This window comes from Octodon degus, unplaced genomic scaffold (genome assembly GCF_000260255.1).
Source record: "Octodon degus isolate 3935 unplaced genomic scaffold, OctDeg1.0 scaffold00042, whole genome shotgun sequence".
NCBI classification, from domain to species: domain Eukaryota; kingdom Metazoa; phylum Chordata; class Mammalia; order Rodentia; family Octodontidae; genus Octodon; species Octodon degus.
The window spans coordinates 11338476-11347030 of record NW_004524618.1 but is presented as its reverse complement, the minus strand read 5'-3'; the positions used below and the strand labels follow the sequence as shown (position 1 = coordinate 11347030).

Sequence of the window (8555 nt, the reverse complement as noted above, 5' to 3'; positions counted from 1 at the left end):
TGTTTCTTCTCTCTCACTCTCCATGGCTTCAGCAACACAACCATAAAATGTCTTGATAATATTATGCTGACCCAGTTTCTCATTATTCTTAGTAACATCCCAGTTTCAAATCAAGACAAACTGGGAGCCTCCAGATTTATTGAATTTTGTCAAAAATAAACTATATAATCCTGGGACAAGATGCCTACAGGATAAGTGATTAGATATGTCAGACAATACAACATTAGTAGACAAGTAGAAATCCTACTCCATGCAAACGCTTTTAAATTCTAAGACCTATAATCTTATCCACCGCCCTTGACCCTCACATCAAGATCTATAAGGAAGGAGAGGTAGGAGGCTGGAACTAAAAAGTGTACAGAAGAGAACAGAGGAAGAAAGCCTGGTTCACTCCTGGGTCCATAATAGAATGAAGTGGAGGCACTCTGTGACATGATATGCATTTGGCAGAACCATGACTGAACTTGGAATTTGGAGTGCAGACTTGTGCTTCAAGCCAGCCATATGAGGTAGAATATTCTTTCTTGATTTGGGGCAGCTGCAGCAAGCCACAGCTCTCAGTTAACCACCCAGTCACAAGGGGAAACAACAGCATCTACAGTGTACTTGTGTCACTAAGCTATGATGTTCAGTAGGTTGGTGTGTTAAAGCCACCTTGAGCTTATGGCATATGTGACTTATAGTGGGTTCTTAACACATAGTAAGCCAAGGGGCATCTGTACTTAACACATTGTCATCTTAGCCAAACACCCCAAAAGAATTCCTCCAGCTGAAAGCACTTCTCAGCTTCAGTGATAGAGATCTATTTCTCATGAATACACATGATTCTTCTAAAAAGGCCCCTATTCTTAGGTTGGTTATTTCATATCTACCTGGTAAAAAGTAAGTGAACATGTAGAGTGGTTGGCAGTTTAGAAACCATTGTAGCATGATCTCACTGTATCTTCTCTATGGCCCACGTCACCAGTTCTGGCCAGTAAGCTGTGAGTAGAAAGGACATATCATTGCCCGACCAGAGTGTAGGGTACTGCTGTCCAGGATGACCCCAACTTCCTTCCCTTGTCTAAGAAAGCTGCCACAAGTGGGACAACTATTCCATCAGCTAAGAACCTCAGAAAGAAGATGCAGAGACCCAAATATCCAGTGGATATGTAAGGGACATGCAGTGTGAGTTGTTAAAACCATTGAAGTTTTAGGTTATTATTCTAAAATGGAGCCTATTCTAAATGATGCAAGTAACTACAATTATTTATTTTTTGCCTCAAGAGGTATACTTACACATTAGATGAGCTAATCCATACTGATTCTCAGGTCTTCATCAAATCCCTTATCAGATATTTTATTTACAGTCAGAAGCACTTCAGCATTTAGAGTCTACAAGGATGTACTTCCTTCACCATTAACACTGCCTATCCTGCCCATGCATGCACACGTGCGTGCACACACACAAACGAATGTACACACATTCACACATGTCCTGCTCCACTGAATGGTGCGAGGATGTGGCAATCTGATGCCTTCCTTGAAAGTCATTTTGCAGAGCTACAGAAGTGATGTAGGCAGTAGCCAGTAAGAACAGCCTCTTCTACCATATGACTATTTACGTGGCTGCTAAAGAAAGGGTGCAGTAGATGGGACACGGACTGTTGAAGCAAGAGAGAGAGAGGAAAGAGAGACAAGTTCTGGACTCGGGACAGAGAAGGAAATAAGGCTGTGCTGCCTTGAGCAAGTTCCTAATCAGGGAAACCATCATCCTGTCCCCAGCAGGGCCATTCATTAGCATCCCCAGTGACACCTGTTTCAAAGCTGATTCCTGTGCCCCATCCCCGACCACCTGAATCCAAGTCCAACCTTGAGACTGAACAAAGACTGCAACTGTTTTACAAATCCTTCGGATATTCAGGTAACCAGCCACATTGGAGTCCTAATGGATTAGGAGACCTAAGGGGCTACAGGACCTAGGAGCCCCTTCTAGTTTTGAACTCTTATGGCCTCTCAATTAAGCCGGAAGTATCAGGAATCAGTATCCGTAGATGTGACAGCTATTTCTATGCTGTGCTCAAGTGAGCCTGTGCTCACAGCTGAATGAATCAGAGGCTTAGCTATAGGTGAATAGTAACATCTTTGGAGAAAGATAGATAATATCAAGGCCTGGGCTAGACATGAAGATAAACTTTCTGGGAATGCAGATGCTGTACTAAAGACAAAGCCAGGCTACATATGACATCGCCTGCACTCCTTCAGTTAGCTCTACTCTTTGTGTCAAGGGAGGAAAGGACAGATGCATCTCAGGGAACTACCTCCAGAGGGGCTCCATGCTTGGTTTAATCTTCTATGATGGCTACCTTGAAATTCTCCATAATTTTCTCTTTGAATGTGAATTTTATAAGTAAGTTTGAAGAGCTAATGAAACTGCATGACAGCCAAGAAGACCCGCAGGTAATAACATTAGACCCAGGCCCTCGGCACTGCAGGAAGAGACTATGTACACACCAAGCAATTGGCCGGCGCTGCAGAACGCAGCCAGAACTGGGGCCTCAGACTAGGTGGCTGGCAGCAGAGACGGCAAGAGAAGCACAGAAACCCTGTGAAGAAGGAACAGAAACCGCTGGTGCTCAGGGAGCAAACTGCATAGTACATTATTATAAAATAAAAATGTCCATGTGGCAATTGCGATAAAGTGAAGTACATTCAAGAGTTATTAGAATGCTTTGAAGAGTTTAGAATTCTCAGTTTTAAAAACTGCAGCAACATGACAAAGCAGACATCCACAGGCTTAAAGATAGAAGTCAGATTTAAATATGGTTATGTTCAACAGAAGAGAACACAATTTTCATACAAGGCTTCTTATGGGCCGATTATTAACAACAAAATATAAATCTTTAATTAATTTTCCCTTGTATTAAATACGAATGACTATATACACAAGTATTCTGGATTATGTACCAGTTCTAAAGCCTTTTCTCATTGTGTACAGGAGTTCTACAAGTTAACAAGAAGTGCCTGAGAAAACAAAAATGTCACTATATAAATTTATATTTAAAATTGCATGAAGCCTTACAGGAAACTGATTTCTGTGAAAAGCTAAATAGTTTTAGAAAATCATTTGACAAGAATCATCAGCTCTAAACATTATGTTTTTTTCAAAATAATTGTTTAGAAATTTATCCTTTTTTAAATAATTTTACTGAGAAACAAATAGCAAAGATACAGTTTCAAAACCGATTACTAGCACAGTTTCAATAATTAATACATTGCATATTGTTGTCTCAGGGGTTATTCATTGTACAAAATGCAGACATGATATTCTGTCCACAGACTCTATTAGAACAAATCTTTCTATTCAGTGAATTAAGAGAATACAGCTGTATATCTATCCTAACTATTCTGAGTATACAGATACAAAATGGTCATTCATTTGTATCCCCCTTTTTTGGTTAGTTTTGTCAGAGAAGGGCATTCCATTGTCATTCAGATATTGTAAGTGCATGAATTCAGCAAAATATTCCAATATTGTACAGTATTCCATAGTAGTAGTGGGTTTTCCATAAGACTGGCAATGTCAGAAGTTGTTGACTTGAGCCTTTTACAGCTCAGCATATTAATATACCTTTACTTTTTATACCTTGTTTTTACACTTTTCTGCTGAATGGTTAAGACCAAGGTAAAGCAAGGCCTATATAACAAGAAATGTAACTTTTATATCTGACAAGGTCGGTCAAATCCTCTCAGGATTTATCCTGAAACCCTGTACCACAGCTTGTAGATCCTTTGTCAGTGTCAGCCATGTGGATGGGTCATGGCCATTGCTTGACCAATTTGCCCTCTGTGAAAGCCTGAGAGAATGTTTTCTCTCCATGTTACTCTCCTTAGGAAAGTGATCAATGATGTAGAAATTTATCCTAATGCTGCCTACAGGCAGTAAATACTCATCCCCAATAACTGGTTCCTCAGCGGTACAATCCTTTTGACATTTTAAAATTGTCAAAAACCGGGCCAGCAAGATAGTTCAGCAGACTAAGACCTTTCTTCGGCAAGCTGGGGGACCAGGATTTGATCCCTGCTCTCACATGCCACACCAGCGCTGCCCCCAGGGCACACTGAGGCAGTAAACGAGTCTGGGCATGGTGGCACATGCCTATTAATCCCAGCTGTTGGGGAGGCTGAAGACAGGAAGATCACTACAAGTCTGAGCTGCATAGCGAGACCCTGTACCAAATACATAAAATGAAAAAGAATTGTCAAAAATTATTTGGAACCTTTTATTTGTACTACAAAGAAGGAAATTTTTACCCATAATTCTGTTATTACAATTCAAGTAACTTAGCAGATATGTAGGAATAACTGTTTCAATCTATGTAGTCGGTTTGAGAAGTAACACATCAGATGACAGCAATGTTGTCATATATGGTGCATTAATTTGTTTTGTTCATCTCACTAATTTCTCACTGATGTGGGCAAATTAATGGAAGCACTACTAGGGAAAGTAACTGAAACTTTCCAGAAAATTCTTACACTGCATATGTTCCTCTTATCCTGCCAACTTGTACCATTAAACGTAATTTATGGCAAAATTAATTACTCTATATTTTAAAATAAAATATAGATATTTGCTTTGGATTGTCAGAAATTCTTTTCCTTGTTTAGTGTTATTTTATCCTGATCTTCCTCTAAATAATCTATCTAAAATATTAAGTACATACTATGAACTATTATGTCTTAAAATTTCATGCCAGGTAATTATGAAAGACCTGCATGCCTAATTAAGTCAAGCTTATGTCAAGCCAGTGTCTCCTGAATCTGTTCCCTACTTTGATAACAGCCATAACTTTCCCACTTTAGTCTTTCATCATTTTGCACAAAACCATGCCTCTGTAATGCCCCTGTCCTCTCCATTCCACTAAAAAGACTTGTCTAAAGCATCTTCTTAATATGTCTTTCAGATATTGTGGTTCTAGTCTACAGCCATACCACCCTGAATGCATACGATCTCATCTGATCTCAGAAACTAAGCAGGGTCGGGCCTGGTTAGTACCTGGAAGGGAGATTTTTTTGGTTATATCATTCCTCTGCCTCTGGTTATATCTGTCCTTTAGGTTGAGTCTATAAATGAAGGGCAGTTCTTTATTTTTTTTAATCACATGGAAAAAAGGTAAAACAGATTTGGATAACAAAACAATAGGAGAGTATAATAGTTAATACATTACATGTTTTTTTCTTTAAAGTAGTTGCTCAACATTGGCCAATCAATGGCAGTGACTCATCCACATGGCTGACACTGACAAAGGTTCTACAATCTGAGGTACAGGATCTCAGGATAAATCCTGAGGGGATTTCACTGACCTTATAAGACCCAAAAGCTACAACTCTTGTTGCATAGGTCCTGCTTTATCTTGGTCTTAACCATCCAGCAGAAAAGTATAAAAACGAAGTATAAGAAGTAAAGCCATGCTGTTATGTTGAGCTGTAGGGGACTCAGGTCAACAATTTCTGACATTGCCAGTCAAGTGGAAGACCCAATACTATGATGGGCTACTGGACTCTTTTAGAATATTTTGCTGAGTTTACACACCTATAATATTTAAATGATGGAACTTAACAAAAAAAGGGGGGATACAGATGAATGTCCATTTTGTATCTGTGTATTCAAAGTGGTTAGGATAGATATATAGTTACATTCTCTTAATGAATAGAGGGATTTGCTCTAATGGCATTTGTAAATAGAATCTCAAGTCCACATCTTGTACAGCAATTAACCACTAGGAAGAATGTATGCAATGTGTTAATTATTGAAACTGTCCTAACAATTTGGTTTGAAATCGTCTCATTGCTATTTGTTTCTCAATAAATTTATGGAAAAAAATAAATAAAGTAGTTGCTCTGAGTACAATATACAGGCATTAAAATTTCTCTACTCAATACTAGCATAAATCTTCCTGTTTAATGTGCTACGAGATGCTACTCATACAATTGACTTGCATTTTTTTCCCTTTTCACTACTGTCCTTTCCCCCTCCCCCATCCTAGCTCATTATGCTTTTGAACAATTTCTTCCTATTTCCCAATATCTATTGTACATTTTAGACCATATTTGCTCTTTTAGTTTCTCACACCAGTAAAACAATGTGATGTTTATACATATGAGCCTGATTTATTTCACTTGTGAGTATGGTCTCGAGTTGCATCCGTTTACCTATAAAAGTCTTCAGCTTATCCTTCTGTATAGCTTAGTAGTATTGCATTGTACAAAAAGACCATATTTTTTATCCATTCCTTGGTTGATGAATATTTGGATTGCTTCCAAGGTATAGCTATTACAAATTGTGCTGCTATAAACATGACTGCACATATATCACTGTGGTATGATGTTTCTAGTTCTTCTGGGAAAATACCCAGAAGAAGAATACCTTGGGGGAATGGGACCTCCAATTCTAGCTTTGTGAAGAATCCCCACACTGATTTCCACAGTGGTCGCACCAGTCTATACTCCCACCAACAGTGGAGAAGGGTTCCTTTATCCTCACAGCCCTTCCAGCATTTGTTTCTTATTGTTACAAAGAGCAATAGTTTTACTTTCAATTTTACCAATTGAAAATAAAATTGTTCATAGTTTAATAAATTTTGATAGCCTAATAAAAAATTGCAGAAAAAAGAGAGAAAAAATAGGAATAGAGAAGATATGGCATTAATGAACTACTATTTTTATGGTATTACATAAAATTGTAACACCAAAAGTATTTTACTATTTGTAAGTTTTTGTTATTAGTCATGCATCAGTGTTACACCATTGTAAGTAATATTATTAAGAAGTATAAGTTATTTTTTGTCCAAAATAAAAATGAAGAAGAATTTAAAGATCAGTCATATAGTAGTTCACTCTGTCAAAATCAAGAACCTTACATTCATAGAATTAGAATTCTCAAAGTAGAAAGAGGTAGGTAATAAATATTTAAAGATTTAAAATTTCTGAATTTGGTTGAACTTATAACACATTTCCAATAAAAATGAACCTTTTGCACAAGAAATTTGAATAAAATCATACCAAGATACACAAAAATGAAGTTGTCCAAAACTTATTGTAAAGAAAAAAATCATTAAAGCATATATACTAAAACATTAACTATAGGGGGCCTGGCCCTAGCTCAGGCCTTTAAGTGGCTGCTTCCACAAAGCTGTCAGCCTCAGGTTGCTGGAGTTCGAACCTCACACCTCGCCCGCTGGCCAAAAGTGCCCTGAAGGCATTCGAGGAACAAAAAAATAAATAAATAAATAAAAATAAAAATAAAAAAATAAAAAATTAACTATGGAAGAACAATATTAAATAGCACCTTATTCCACATTAGAAAGAAATAAAAAGACCAAATGTGTAAGAAACTAGACTAATTAAAGGACTGAAAGAAAGGAAAAAAACAGATCTTCCCTCTTTGAATTTTATATTTAGCAAACATATCTTTGAAAACTAAAATATTTTCCAGTTATACAAACTCGAAATATTCTAATACCTTCAGATGTAGTATATAGGAAATAACTAAGAGCATAATTCAGAAGGTAAGAGAAGTTGCTGTGTGCTCCTGGATGAAGAATAAAGAGCTCTCAAAATGATAGCTATGCAGGACTATGTAAAATATATTAGATGAACCCATTTAAAAAGTCACTAAAGATTTCTATGAAACGGTATCAATCTTATGTCGGGTTATACACATATTTTTTCATGTGTGTGTGTGTGTGTGTGTAAAAAATAGGGAAGAAGTAATATAAAGTCAAGGGAAAATGGAAATATACTTTTTAAAGTTTCTAATACTAGGAAAAAATATCATACTATGTCCTATGAAGTCTTTTAAGTAGATTGTAAGTCAAAGATACAGTATAAATCTTAAGACAAAAATTAAGATTAAGCAATATTCAGAAAATTTAAAACTAATTAATTAAAAATTAAATGTTTCAAAACAATTGAATTAAGAAAAAGTTTTCATGATAGTAAAGAATGACTAAGAATAAAACAAGATAAATACTGGAATGGGAAATAAATGACCAGCACTTCTAACAGTTTGGGGATAGGATATCGCAGAAAGTTCTAGCATGTTGTGGACCTGGATAGTGTTCACGATGCTTACTGGTGGCCAGGTGTCACTTGTGGGACTGAGCTACTCTTTCCTTGATATCCATCTTGTAGACTCAGATAAAATCATGACCCGTAGGGTGTAGGAGATGTCCATTTGTAGAGTATGCTGAAGGAAATATCTTGTTGCTGTATATAGAAGAATAACTGAAAGATGGCTTTTGTATACCTCTTATTCTGTGTTTAATTGTTTGCCCTATTTGTTGGGTTCTTTCCATCCTCATTCATGGAATTTGCTCCCTCTCTAGAACATCTTTTAGTAGTCTGTGTACGTTTGACTACACAGTGCTTGGGAGGCTGAAAACAGAATCACTACAAGTCTGATTTATGTAGTAAGACCCTGTAGACCCTGTACTAAATATATTTTTTAAAAAATTATTTTAAAGAAAGTAATTGGTAGGAACTTAAAGCTCAACATATCAATACTTGATGAAAAA

At 36.8% G+C, this 8555-nt stretch overlaps 1 pseudogene; it reads left to right on the top strand.

The window, feature by feature from the left end:
• LOC101588210 overlaps nt 1-8555 on the top strand; it is a 13596-nt pseudogene that overhangs the window by 874 nt on the left and 4167 nt on the right.